The sequence below is a fragment of the Homalodisca vitripennis genome, chromosome 5 (genome assembly GCF_021130785.1).
Source record: "Homalodisca vitripennis isolate AUS2020 chromosome 5, UT_GWSS_2.1, whole genome shotgun sequence".
Taxonomy (NCBI): Eukaryota; Metazoa; Arthropoda; class Insecta; order Hemiptera; family Cicadellidae; genus Homalodisca; species Homalodisca vitripennis.
In genome coordinates this window covers 76,237,861-76,254,048 of record NC_060211.1, presented here as the reverse complement: position 1 = coordinate 76,254,048, position 16,188 = coordinate 76,237,861, and the positions used below count along the sequence as shown (strand labels likewise).

The 16,188-nt window shown below is 29.9% G+C and overlaps 1 protein-coding gene across 2 annotated transcripts in view; it reads left to right on the top strand.

Moving 5' to 3' along the window:
* Positions 1-549: 549 nt before the first annotated feature.
* Positions 550-16,188, top strand: part of LOC124363870 (tachykinin-like peptides receptor 86C) — a 39,342-nt gene continuing 23,703 nt past the window's right edge. For both annotated transcript variants that reach the window (XM_046819139.1, XM_046819138.1), the window contains exon 1: positions 550-821. The gene's annotated coding sequence lies outside the window, so the exon portion shown is untranslated. The remainder of the gene's footprint in view (positions 822-16,188) is intronic.

The window sequence follows — 16,188 nt, the reverse complement described above, 5'->3', positions numbered from 1 at the left end:
TCAAAATTATAAGTATAATCCATCTGACTGTCGACGTATATACCTCATCTGTTTCCTTGTGCTCTATCGGTTCTTTTGGTACTCCGTTGAATTGGATTATCTTAAAGTAATTAGATCATTTGATACCATATGGATTACACTTAAATTTCTAATGTATTTAGGGAGAAACATTATGCATCTCTAGCCCTTAAATATATGTCATTATCTAAAAATTTTCAAATGCCTGTTTAAGTCTAAGTTATTTTTTTAGTTTTTAAAATTAATCAAAGTATCTCGACTTATTTAAGGCATACAATATTGAAATAAACAAACATATATTCCAAACATAAGGCTTTATCGCGCAGTCTAAGTGTAAATGAAACTTGCGGCCATGAATATGGATTCGTAGCAGGCCATTCTAGTAACATGCAACACGAGCCGGTGGCTGACCGGTTACCCTACGGAACAAAGGCTAATCAGGAGCAGCGACACGGACAGTGTGCGCCGGCGGGGGTGGGACGCCGCGCCGGGGCAGGCGAGTCTGGGGGCCCGTAGTCTGTGCGTCGTGACGGCAAGGTGAGGACGCGCGTCGTGTTGAGCCATGTCACTCCGAGGCGACGCGATACATATTATCCTTGTGTTGTGTTTACCCAAAATTGTCTTGGTCAAAACCAGTAAATGAGTGGTTAACTAAATTTCAATCTATGATAAGTCAATTTATTCAATGAGGAGTGATTTTACTAGTAACGCGAACGAAAATGGATTTTAAATGAATTTTCTTAATGTGCTGCTTGAACTCAACCTCCACCACTTGTTCTGTATTCAACCGATGAAACATTAGGGTATGTTACTTCTTTCAATTTTATCATCGGTACATGTGGTTGTAACTTACAAGTTACGATGTTTTATTCTTTAGATTTATTTACTTTCAGTCAATACCATATGGACACTATTTAGGTTTTTAAGTACCATCAACAACACCTGTTTTCATAACTTAATTACTGTAATGGTGAAATATAATTAAATATATTAATTATAAACCACATACTTACAGCTTTATTACTGCTAAATTATAAATCGGATGTACATATAATACTTATTTCATGTAAATGTTTGGATTATATATGTATTTAGATTTTAGGCCTCAAATGATTTAATGAGGTTTTCTTTTTGAGAATATTTCTGTAACTCAAAATAAAACAATGTTTGTTTCAATTAAAAAATATTACAATTAAACAATAAAACCAGTTATTGGAAACTGCGTAACCAAATCGAATGGAAGTTTTGATTATCCAAATAATATTTTATTTGCAATTTCATTTTAAAGGTAATTGTATTCCAAGCCGTGTTGTTTAAGCGACTCTAAATGTCAATACTATGTGATCTCCGACCAATTATTTTATATATTGTTATTTAAACAAATTGTAGTCAACAAATACAAGCAAGGAATCCACCTTTAGGCTACTATTTAACATTTTTAATTCATTACACTTTCATTTCTTTAATTACCTATCTAATAATTGAAAGGAAATTCCCCCTTCCCGTCCTAAGTTATATAGTTAATGACACGTAATTTAATATTTAATTTCAAATATTTAATGTAATAATAATTAAAAATTGCAAATGCATAATTGAAGCATCTGCACAGAAGGTAAACATTAATTTAAAAACTTAGTATGAAAAATTGCCTCCAAAATGTACGTATTGCAAAGTAAAATTCTTTATAGACATTATGGTCTAGGTCCAGAAATTCTTCGGCTTTGTAGCAATTCAAGCGAACAAGAGCGATTCCTGAGCTGGAACCACACCCGGCTTTCCAGGCTTTGATGTAGACTGGAAGCGAATTCCTTGCTCGGCATGCCGTAACATTGAAGAATTTATTGAAGGCTGTAATACTATAAGAAGGAATTCGTATCGTACACGAAAGCTTATCACCTCTGTTTTCATACTAATGAATGTAAAACTATTGACAAGCATAAATAAATCACACAATTATTGCTCTGTCATTGTAAAAATATAATTTTGGTTGTGATAAATTTAAAATTAAAAAGTAAAATGTTTTAGTACAATATATTTGAAATAATTGTTGGTCTTTAATTAGATGTAGAGAGACACAAATCATTTTAGATGAAGACGCGTCATTTTTAGGGGTTTTTTCATCATCAAAATTGATTGATATATTTTCGCAGATATGAACTATATTTTAATAACTATGCAACATCCCAGAGCCAATGGATCAATACTGATGTCAATAGGTAAATATAATTGATTTGTTATACGCTAAAATATACGTCAAATTTTTAATTTGATCCGTTATATTTCTAATGTTACCACCCACAATAGCCCACTCGGAACTATTGCATATGTTGCAATGGGTGTATTGCGTGGATGTTGTCACGCTCCCAGTCATGTCTGAGTTCCTAGAAATTCTCTCTCAGCAAAGGCATAACATGATTCGCAATGCACATAATATTTATTAATATAAAATAAAATTTGTTTAGTAATATAGAAAAAGAAGAGTTCTAAAATTTTAGGTTAGAATGGACGGTCATTATTTCGTCAAATACTTTTCAGTATTTTTAATCTGCACATAACTGGATTCGGATTCAATTTTTGATTTTTTCATCAATTTAGCAGTCTTAAAAATAATTATATATCTCAGAATTTTTATAATTTTGTATAAAAGTTCCCTAATTGAAGAAAGAAAAAATTGTCCAATCGTATCGTAATTATAATAGAACTTTTAAAAAATCTATCAAACTAACGCAATGTATTTTTTAGACTTTTATCCCGGAAATAATTATTTTTGAACAAAAATATATATTTGTTAATAGTCACCAAGGGAACTTTTGATTAATTTTAGTACGGTTACTCTAAATCTATACAACAGAACACACAGCAGTAATATACGAGTATTTTACTTTATTCCATTCGCATTTAATCCTAAAGTAAGTTTCACTTTCAGGTAAAGGGTCTATTTAGGAATTTAAATAATTGTACTAATATATTTTTTCTATTAATGTTATGCACTCTTTTTTATACAATATTCAGCTGATGAAAATATAATAATAAAATAATTAATATATTTCTCAATTTTTGAGGTTCTGAAATTGCACAAGTATTCTCTTGTTAATATTTTGAACTTAAAAGACAGTTGTAATTATAGTACTGCACTCTCTTTCTTTAAAATGTCCCTAAGAGACAAAATAGGTTACAATTATTCTAAAATTATTATTCATTTTGAAAAACGTTACCTATGATTGATTCATTCAATTCATGCTTTCCATTTGTTACACTATCATGGCGAACGTCTTGCACCTAATTCATTAAAATTTCAATATATTTTAAATTAATCAGATTTAATTTATGTCATTACCAATCATTTTGAATTAAGTATTATTATCAGTAATAATACGAACACTGTGTTATATGCTTCAGCTTTTTATTATATTCAATTCGATACTCTTTCAATTAAGAAGGATAATTACACTTTTTGACATTGGAAAAATATGTATGATCATCTAGTTTTAATAACACCCAGGTATACATAATTTGAATTTTGTTTGAATAAGTAATTCTTAAATTAAAATGTAATTTTTCAACTTCTCTTAAACATTTGTTATAATTTGACAATGTATTGGATAATCGAGGAATCAATGATGGAAGAAGGTTAACGAAACTATTGGTCTTATCTCGTAATCTTTATGTATATAATGAAAGCATAATTCAACTTTGCAGTATGTATGTGGATTATATACGCACGTAAAAACAGGCGCTATATTATTAAGTTATCCCGAAACAAGGAAATGATTACTAATAAATCAAAATGTAATGTGCTCTCATAGTTAGTGAATTAATGCAATCTAAACTCTTCCCAGGATTAATGATCAATTACACTGTAGTTGCTTATCAAAACTATTTATTTAATTATAAATAAATTGGTCGCTAGATTAGCGATACATTAATATACAAACTGTTCTCAAAACTAACGTAAGTATTGCATGCGCAGTTACGTTCACAGATACATGAGTGAACGTATTGGTTCATTTAACGTTGGTTAGTCTTAAAATTTGCTTCTAAACCTTTCCTTCTAATCTTATAACACCCAATATAACCTCAATATATCATATATGGTTCAATAAGCGATAGTATGAATGCATTAACGAAAGATTAGTATTAACGAAAAATAGCAATAACAACATGAACTTTATGAAATATATTTTATTGATATTTTAATTCAAATGTTTTTATGGGTCTATGGAAAAATACCTGGTGAAATGCCTATTTATTTATTATTTGGATTATTTTTTTAATTTCATATTTTAGCTCAGTTTCACATTTGTTATTAGAACATTTTATTTGTTTGTATTAAAATAAATAGTTTCAATATGATTATATTGGCTATGGTAGCAATTTCATATATATTGAGGAAGGGGTCAAACAAAGAGCAGGGAGGTAGAAGTATAAAAATAGGAAACCATTTTTGAAACAATGTAAATATATAATTTTTTTAATCGTCAATCGAGGACAATGTATTTTTTATCCAAAGAAGATATATACATAAGAAAAAAATGCACACTATAGATCTTGACTGTGGGTCTTCCTTGAGAATGTTTAGATTGGACGTATCTATTTACATTTATTTTAACGGAATAAATCTTCCTCCTAGTGTTGCATCGCGGCATAAATGGTACAATAGAATTGAACCTTTGTGGGATAACATAAAATAACTTGTTTAATAATATTACTAAGTTCATGAATGGCCTCCAAAATTAAGTTATAAATTATAGACGAATTATTCAGTACTTTACACATTTAAAATATCTCAGTTTCTCAGCGAGTGTTAACTGTCAGTCCCTTTTGTAGCACAATTTATGACTGGATTTTATTTTGAAACAACAAAATTTCGTTCCGAATCGGTTGCAAACTCAAAGTTTGGACATGGTGGTAAATCCAATTTTACAAACAGCACAGCTACAAAAACGACAATATAGGTCAGAATGGAGTTGTAATTGACGGTCGGGTGGAGAGGCTATAAACATGAAATTCCCGCTGTGGTACATTCAGACAACTGAAATCCTTTTGTGAACACAAGTATCCATAAATATCCCACTGTATGTGCTGAAGAATCGGGTTCTTTTAAATAGTTTCTATTAACAGATTATATTGGTCAGGATTAGTGTTAGATTTAATACCTGGAAGTGTAGTTATTATTTTTATTAATCCCTAATCTGTAAAAATACAGATTTGTCCTAAAAAGATAGTTATAAGAATAATTTTATTTTGCTATCACTGTTATAAATGAATAAACATTTTCCAATATATAACTTTTATCTGATAACAATAAGTATTTGAAATGTTTATAATTTCAAGCATTTTATTATAACTTAACATAACATAATTTCAACGCAAATCATTTAGTAATTATATTTTAAATTTGTTTAGAAAGGGTTTCCACTATAATTATAGTTTAGACACATTTAAACGAAATTTAATTCAATTTACACATTTAGACAGATTATAATGTTTACAAACTTTACGCCCATATTGTTACTTTCGAAATCGTCTTTTACATAGAGTTACAATAAATTAGTATATTTCTGTAAACTATTTTCGGTAATTAAACGAAATGATTCTCCATATTCTATAAAATTATTGTAACTCGAGATTGTAAGGGATATCTTTACGTGTGTGAAGAAATCAGTATCTTTTCCGAAATCAACTGTACTAAGTGTAAACAAGGTAGAAATACAATATTAACTCGACATTATTTTTATTCTTATAACAGAAATAGTACAAAGCATTAGAACTAATATATTAATTGAAAACAAACTATTGTTTCCATCACTCCGCCTGGTTATGTTTGGGCTGAAACTGAGATCTGCTAAAGGCATTGTTTCTGTTTATTTCCTCGTAATGTTGATGATTTTCTGTCTTCCTGGCATGTATTTTCATATTTAAATATTTCTTTTCCTGCATAAGCAATTAAGATTTCAGGTTTTTCCAACGGAAGCACTAATAATTTTTATTGTAAAATCTTCAAGAAAAACCGAAAATTATGTCTAATTGAGCTCTTAATAAAAAATTGTATATTTTACAAACTTAAAATATACTGCTAAAAATGTCAATTTGATCATTAAAACTTAATTAAATCAACAAAACCTAAAGCTTTAAAGTATTACTAAGTTTACGAATGGAAAAATAATTAATAGACTATGAAATAGCATATAATTATTTACAATATTTCACGTTTTTCCATCGAGATGAATAGTATAGATCACTAAATCGTCTTGAAAGTTTTATTACGCAACTCGATAGTATTTATATGCTTGACTTTGTCTCACTTGTAAATGAAAATTTTACCGTGCATAGGTAACTTCCGAGAATAGTAATTAAATGTACTATTTTGAATGTTGAGTTTAGTTCCAGTTCACCTTCCTATAGCCACATAATAAATAGTTGAACTAGCAGTCTCATCACGTTCACAGTTGAGTGGACTACCATGTTTCTGACTCGATCTGTAAGGATGATGGAACAAACCGAGTTTTATAGACATGACGTAGCTATGGTACAAAGGGTTATATAATTAGAATGTTGAGTTTATTACAGCACCTTCCTCTTATTACAGCGTCTAGTATCTGACGCTATCTCAGACTTGACTCCAGAAATCTGGCATCAAGTTAGTCTGAAGAGATCCAAAGATACTCGATGATGAAGAAGCTGAAAACGAGACTTTATATAGTTTCGGCATCAGAGAGACCTATAAATAGGTGGGGTGGCAGTCTTATTGTCTTAAGACGTTTCTGACCTCTGGTTATTTTGTGGTCAGCAATCAATGTTACGCTGACCTAGTCTCACGACTCCAACTATTGAGTTGCGGTTTGAGCTCCCAGAAGAGGTCTTAAATATAAATGTTATATAACAGCTAAGAGTTTAATGGAAAAAACATTTCATTAGTTTGTAATTAAATAATGTAGAATAATTCTTGTCAAATATCTAGTTACAGTGGTGAGCAATGGAAAATAGATAAATACAATTCAAATTCTACTCATGTAATAAATTTAAAGTTTCATTTAAATTATGTAAAGAATTTTTTTTCCGTTTATATTTATTCCAGCATAATGATTATGTTTAAAAACTTTATCAATAATATGCTGTTTACATAACATTTAAATCATATGCAAAAATAATTACAAAATCAACGACAATGATATATACTTTAACAAACAGAATACATTACACCATAATCATACTAAGATAAGATGTTATTTGTCATTGTTTATGTACATATAGTTAAATATTGACCACACTATCTAATTATAAATTACAAATATTTACATAAATCAGTTAAGACCAAATTAATATGACTCATTCTTCGGTTAAACCCATTTTAGACATATTCATGATTTAGAAATAATTCTGTTAATACAGTTTATAGATTACATAGTACGCTAAAATAATATACACTATTAAAAGACTTTTGACGTTTCTAAGTAGAACGTTTAAGTAATTATAGAAACAGAAATAACAATTAAATTATAAATCGCCCCGTGTGGAACGCTTAGAGCACTGAGTAATGAAAAATCTGCTCCCTGCTACAGAATCTTCCAGCCGCAACACCCGTAGAGTCATTAATTACATCCAGACAAATTAAATGGTATTCCCTTTAGTCTACTCTCCTCTAACTCTCATATTCTGTAACATTTTACTCCAAAACAAATATATAGGATTATCTTAAATTGTCAGCTCATGCTTTCCTGCATAGTATTTGAAGTTGTACAGCGCATTTTTCAAATATAGTCTGTCCTTTTTAAAAATCTTATGTTACCATTAAACTTCATTTGTGCCCACTTTATATTTTCGGGAGCAATCAACGTGGCTCTGTGCTCTTGTAAGAAATTAGGATTAGATGGATTAAATTTAACTGCCTTGTATAAACCGTAAAGTTTATTGAGGACATGCAAGAGGTTGGATTTTAATTCCTAATTATATATTTAAATAAATTCAGGAAATAAACTATGGAAACAATAGAAAGAATGACAATCTTCATACAAAATAGACAGAATCGATATCTGTCTGTGGTTAATAAATAGTGGCCGGTTAGAGAAACGATAGTCTTTGGACTTCGGAACTTCGTATGTTACGTGATTTCCTCGAATGTGTTACGTATTTTCAAAGTTGGCGGGATAAATTCTGAGTTTAAGTAAATGTGTACATTCAAATTTACTAAAATTCTATCATGTTACTCTGGGTTATCAGTATTTTGTATTGTAGGAGATTAAAGAGAACAGAACTGCATTTCTACTTCTATTTAAATTTATAATCATGAAATAAAATCGGGAAACAAGCCGTATACCAAATAGTAAAGCTTTTTAGGATTAGAGAACATTTTTTACAAAATAATAATTATTGAGAATCGTCGGTGGCTAATGGCTGTGGGTAACCAGAGCAGCTATATAAGTATCTCTGGACTTAATTTCGCATGGGTGCACTAAAGACTTTGTCCTTCCAATACCCATCACTGAGACAGTAGCAGGATTTCATACATTTTCCATCGTTATTTGTTTACAAAATGTATGCGCATTTTGTATAAAATTTTGAGGAATGAAGATTTTCTTATCTTTTTTCTGTTCCTAATGCATGTATGCATTTATAACCCCCTACTAAACGATGAGAATTTATTTAAATAATCGAAACGTTATGTTTTATATATATATATATATATTATATATATATATATATATATATATATATATATATCTATATATATATCTATTCCAAATCCTGTTATCCTTTCATCATCAATAACAAACTTTAAACAAAGAATTACTGAGAATAGTCCGTACCATGTCCATATCCTGTTAAATATTAATGCCGTAGTGGTTCAAAATAATGAAATGCATCGCCATGATTAACTCATGACGAACCCCCACAGGCAGCCTCGAGGACAATAGTTATTGTAAGAAATTCCTATTTAGTGTTGTAGCGTGTAAAGTTGCAAGAGGGAACAATGTTGATCACAACGTTACATGCCCTCAAGATACACTAATGTTATAGTTTAATATTATCGCGATAAAACGTAATTTATGAGTTAAAACTCAGTTTGAACCATACCAGATTAATAATTTATATCTTTTCGATTTTGAATATAAATGAATCAATAAGACAGAGTATAAAATGACCCAACAGAATCTAGCGAAAGTTTTATCAACAAAGCCCATAAAGTAACATTACTATGCCACATGGTCATATGTCATATCATTGTTTAACATTATTTCAAAAGTATATCCTGCTGCTATCTTGCTTCGTTTGCTACCATTGTTTCTGATGCAAAATGGAGAAATAAATGTTTTAAAACTTTTATGTTAATCTCTTTTCCGTAAAACTAACAAGCTTCTTCCTTGGATCAATTAGGACCTATGAATTGGGTTAAAAATCCATAGGATCTTTCTATTAAGAGCTATTGTATGGATGGAGAGCCAGATGAACAACTATATGATTTTAAAAGGCCTCTGTCAGGTCCTGTAAACGATAAAATGGAAGATATCATGTAACTCCCGTAAGCCAGTGTATTGCCACTTTTAACTTGCAGCCGTCTTATTTCGTAAGGATAATGTATATCTAGATTATATTTTTAGTAATACGAATTAAAAAATTTACGGTCAGAAAGCTGATCAGCCTCATTGCACTGGTTTAAACAGAATTTTGCACACGCTTCCGTACCGACAGAATACTTCATAGTACTTGTTATTTCTTAGTATCTTATACATGAATCATTATACTTATTCACGATTTTGTGTCCAAAATGGAATTGTAAAACTATAATAATATAGCAATTGTTACGAATAAAATTGGAAATATTGCGAATTATTGGTGTTATTCATTCATGAACGAAACCGTCGCGTCGGTTATGTATGCGGCACGATATTAAAGGAGCCTAATATGAACTATGAAGAGGAGGAATGAATTATTAACATAGGTGAGTATGTTGAAATAAACAGAAACTATGAGAAGCTGCTTATAATAATCCGTTGGTCTGAGGGGAATTCACGTGTATTCTCTGGTTTGAAGTAGTCACGCTACAATGTTGTTACCACTGAGCTGTCACATTTTAACAACAGGGTCTCGAGATAATATTGTGAGATAGGGGGCATGAGGCAACCGTAGTATAGAGGATGTACGAAAGACAAATAATTTGTCCATAAATACTTATTTAAAAATGGTTATGTTATTTTGGTTTATACATTGAAACATGCTCACATAAAATCAAGCATGGGCTTGTATAAATATTAATTTCAACTCATTATACCAAATCTATGATAAAGCTTTAATACCGTTTTTGATAGCTTGCATTTAAATACGTCTATTTGATTATATAGAATAATATCTGTTTTTATAGAGAATAAAAAAGTTAACACTAGCCTGCCATGGTGCCATTTATCTTAAGTTTACGTGTGTAAGCCACTTTAATTTGACTATAAATCTGCTATACTTTTAGCATATTTATATATAATATAGCATTCAGTTTTAAGTGCAGTGAGTTAAAATTATAGGCATCTCTTAATCCTGGAGTGGAAAGTATGGATCGTTTGACATGTTTTTTAAAATATAATTAATTGTCCCATTGACAAAATTAATAGGCAAGTATAGATTATAAGGTAATCAATGACCCATATGATTAAAAAATTCGAAATACTATGTTACATTTGCTAACTGTTTGATAACAGTTCCGCATGTCATACGTTGAAATATCTAAAATTGTTCTTTGAATAAAAAATTATTTTGATAATAAACGTCAAGAACCACTATAGTTTATATCTTGCCAAACTTCTATGTCGAAATTTCAATTATATGAATGAATCATCAGCGAACAGTGAAGTCGTGCCTAAGCCATAAACTAGTAGTAGGTAGAGTGCACTGCAGACATCGACCTACTGAATGTTATATCAGAATCGAACGGCGCGGCGGCTCTCAAAGAATGTTTCCGTTTTTTTCAGCCCGTTACTCATCTTAAATGATCTTTTGCTTTGTTAAAAATCAGTCAGTTATTGTTTTCAATTGTATAAACATATTTGTAGTTCCTATTTCTGCTTCCTTGTGGTGAATCTCCTTTTTTTAATAGTATTATATTAGTATTCTTATTCAATTTATTCATTTTCTTCATTTTATCTTTACAATACAATATTTCAAATATTAAAAAATGCCCTTAAAACTTAATTGACGCTATTTCGTAGAAATACCTAACATGTATACACTAAGAAATAATAGATACTACTATTAACTCAGCCTTATTATGAAATTATTTTAACACTTGTGCATTTAAGTCACCTATCATTGAAAAATAGGAATGCAAATACCTTACAGCACTGGTATAAAAACATAAAATCAGGACAATCGATACAAAACCGTTCTTCATGTAATCTTTTTTAAATACTGTTTATGTACCAGTCGTGTATAGATTTGTTAATTTAAAATATACTAAAACTTTTAACGACATACAGTATATAATATAAAATATATTTAGGCACGATAGTGGCCATAAAATAACATTTTCGTGTGGTTATTAATTTATAATTTTGGAAAAGTTATTTCGTAAAACTTAACCCAACATTGATCCGTCCCATTCATTTTCATTAAACCCAGCAAGGAAAGTTTCATTCACTTACAGACGGCCACCTCAAAGTTTTGTAAAGATGCTTTAAGAATTACGGTTGTGATTGCTATGATACATACAAGTCCTTACGTGTATAGAGAATGATTATGCAGTAGTTATATCCGAAATTTACTAAAATGTGATGAGATGTGACAATATGTGTATGATAAATCAGCCTAACAGCAATAACAGAAACGTCTAAATAGGTTCAATATGTGTTACGTTGATAATGAATAATAATGAAAAATCTTATTGTTAGTAAAAGGCTGGAAATTATTTAGTTTTTTCTTAAAAGGAGGCTACAAAAAACTTGAGAATGTATAATGTTGCAATTTCGAAATTGAATATTTGCATTTAGTACAAAAATGTTTATTTAGTACTTAATAGGTTTAGGCTCCCAGATATTTAACTCATTTGGCTGAGATTTCATTTAATTTAATATGTAAGTCAAAAAATACTCTAAAACAATGTGGCTGCTACATATTGGTATTTATAATCTTACAAAATTGAATTTTTCTACAACAAATTAAATTATTTCAGACAACTGACGTAACACCGATTAGTTTTTGAAGTAAAAGATTATGTATATGTCTTGCTGTTAAAAGCTGTGCAAGGATTGAATATCAGGTAATCAAGCATTTGTCAGGCATTGAAGAGTTCATATCTACTGCTGCTGATTACTGTTTTCCGGCTATTACACATTTGTGGGTTTTACACCTTTTTATATGCCACTGTTATGATACACATCCTAGCTTACTCTTAGCTTATACACAGTAGCTTAGTGTATATCTTATCAGTAGTACAGAGGACTCGCTCAGCCTCTACAAAACTTTATTTATTACAAATAAATAATTTATGATTATTCTTTATAAAATAAACTATCAATATAGACTATGGTATAATTTACAGGTAATATAATTACTTCATAATTCGTTCTTTTTAATGTAAATACTATTGTACTCTTTGGGAGCATCTATATTTCATTTAGAAATAATGATAAGAAACGCCCTCATATGATTTTGCTTCAATTCAAGATTGGGCCAGGGTTTAGTATTATTCCTCTTAAAAATCTATTAATTTTTTAAAGTTTACTACTACTAAATAATTACTAAGCGTTAATGAAGGTTTTAATTTTTTGGGCTACAGAAGTTTAATTTCTGTTTGTCTATATTATTCTCTGTCTTTGAATCTGTTTATTTTTCCACACGATATCTCCAAAACGAAATGACCTAAAGGCTTTAAATTTTGCATCAGTAATAATAATTCATTTATTTAAAATTCAGCAACACTCATAACATCACCATGACTGATTTCGATGATGTTGCATGCCACTCTCCGTGGGATTTAGTGGAGCGTTAACAAATATTTTTACACTGGTGCTATTGATAATCATGGAATCAACTAAAACAAATTGCAGAATTTTTAAAAATTTGTAAACAATCTTTACCACGGTACAGTCATGTGATTGTTGAAGTTATACTTTCTTAGATTTAAAAGAAAATGTAATAGAATGGAGTCAGTGTTAAAAGTCGATGACAATATTTGACTTCAGTGCAGTCTCGTGTTAAAGTACTCTGGTTACCCGAGAGTATTATTTTAACACTGATATAAAACATAATGTACTAAAAATGTTACTATATCATATAGCAGAATATTTCGAGAAATGTTTCATGTATTGACGATAAATTTTGCATGGCATTTCATTTCCACATAAACAAGAATGGTTTATGTAATGGTGGAAGTCTGACCATTTTAAATTAGGTTAACTGTTATTAAACTGTCAAAACTTCTCTTGTCTGCCGGGATATGTGAAAATGTATTACCTATATGATTATAGGTATGTGTGTCTGTATACAGGACATCTCCAGAACGAAATTAGCTATAGGTTTGAAATTTCGCAAGCGATCTCAGTGAAGTCTGTTATGCGGCTCCAGGTATTGTGTAGTCCTATCTTGTAATCAAAAGATTTGTGGGCCTGTTTTATTCTCTTTCATTGTCTATAGTACTAGTATAACCTCTGCTTCAGATATTAATAATGTACTGTTATTCTTCAGTGTTAATCAATCCAAATATAGCCTCTTATCGCCTGTGTTACATAATTTATTTCACATTGTAATAGTTACTCGTTATATAGTTTACACTATTTAAAATCATTATGCTTTATGTTTTGAAATTTCTTCGATTGAATCAATTTGTATGGTTTAAGTGGTTCAAGGTCATAGACAATATTTAATTATACAACAAATATTGGCTGTTGAAAAGAAATAATTCGCTTGCCTAGGGGTGAGATTCATGGAATATTATAAATAGCGTGCTAACAGAAAGAGAGAAATTCAAACGATAATAATTAAATCGCATAGTAAAATCATTAATTTACTTTAAATTCAAATAATTAATCATATTAATAAATTAAAATACCGGTAACAAACATAAAACCTATAAATTATATAAAAGAATTAGATTTATATTATTGGTTGAGCGTTAGCGAAGATTTTGTCGTTGGAAAAATATATTTAACGTCGGGCTGTTTGTTGAAGATGGAGCCTATATTGACTATTGTTAACTTATTACATTAAAACACATTAAACCAATATTTAATACTTTTATTTTTGTGAGGCCTTTCGATAGCATCTCTATTTTGTGTTTCTTTCCGATGAAATCTCACAAACGAACTGACCTATAACCTTGAAATAGTACACTAAGCCTAAGTTCGACGATGCCGCAAGCCATTTCATGGGATTTGGCTGAGCGTTAGTATATATGTTTAAATTACAGATCAATATGACGACAACGAGGAAATTTCTGCATAAGTAAATTTGAAAGCACAACGTAATACACTGATAATAAATTTGTACACATGCAGTAGCAAGTTATTGCATGTATCCTAACTGTCCCGACACATAAAACGTCATTTTACGGGGTGGAGGAAGCATGGATTTAATTAATATTAAACATACCTTGTCTTTATGCTATTTAAAAATATGTTATGGGTTTTTAACTTTTGAGAATTTTAACATTTTGAGATTATATCTACCATATCTTCTCATCTATTCCAGAATGATTGGACTATTGAGATTAAAGAACAATATTTAAGGACCCTAAAGTCTTACGTAAAACGTGTTTAACGTATAACACTGAAATACAAACTTTTTATGAAATAAAAAATTGAATATTCATTGAAAATCTACTCTAAAATTATGTAAAAAATTTAAAATTTAGTCTAATATGAAGGAACAATAAATCATTATTAATCTTAGTAGAAGCATTTATCATGTAATATGATGAAACCTACGATAATTTTAAATCGGAACACTATAGTGGAGATTTCTCTGTCGCCATGACAAAAAATATACATACATACATATATATATATATATATATATATATATATATATATATATATATATATATTTATATATGTTTGCTTCTTTGTTGTTTGATCTGAAGAAATGTATTTAGAAACATCTCCTTCCGGTCTAATGTATTCCAGTGCTGTTCTGGCGTTGCCTCAACCAAGAAAATATATTATTTATATATAATTGTTTTATTTGGTCGAAAAGCATTAATGTTTTTAGAATACAAAAACATCAATCCTACCATTGTATAGTACATCAAGCGTAAGGTATTTTCGGTGCCGTAGTATAAATTGCGCTGTTGGTCTAATTAGAAAAATTGACATACATAGGTCTAAAGGGTTTTATCCATAAAAACATGTTCTTCTATTAATAGTAATTTTCAAATTACCACGTGTATTTCTAACTTCATCCTCATAAGCCACCCCGAGGTAAAAACACAACAGTATAGTTCTTTTTGTTTTTGCAAACCTGAATTAACACGTATGTTGAGTTGTTCTTAAAGAAGATTACAAATTTAAGCTGCCTTAATTTTTTTTAGGTAACGAGGCACGTGTATGTGAAAGTATTTATGCCCAAGACCGAAAAAATAGATGTAAAACAAAATACCATGTCTAAAATTATCCACTATGGTTGAGCGTTTAGTGACGTCTCTTCCACTATTTGATGACAAAAGTAGACTTCTATAATTGTGTATGTCCATTTGTATATACGATAATTTTCGAATGAGGAAGCATTTTAGTTGTGTAATATTTAATCTCTACTACCTCTGTATCAAAACTGAGAGTGCTAAACATTGGTCTATCGGTATGTTTACTCCGCAGCAGCATGTTGTCCCCTGTTGGGTGAACGACGAACGTAGAGCCTCACACGTAACTCGAAATCTGCACTTGTGTGACCGTGTTTGATATATAAACTTATTATACTAGTATATTGGCCTGAACAATGCTTAATTTCATTCTGTATAACATAATGTAAGAAATAAATAGTTTTTCTGAAAGAAATGCTATTAATCTAAGCTTTATTAAGTAGTTGATCGTAAAAAGGCCAACCAAATATTTTCGCTTATCAATTAAAAATCATTCATTATTTAAAGATTATATTTGATAATGCACAAAGTACACTTTTGTAAGGGTTGAAAGAAAACAGACGATACCCTAACACTCTCCTCGATTGAGTATTATTGGAAAGACTTTGTGAGTA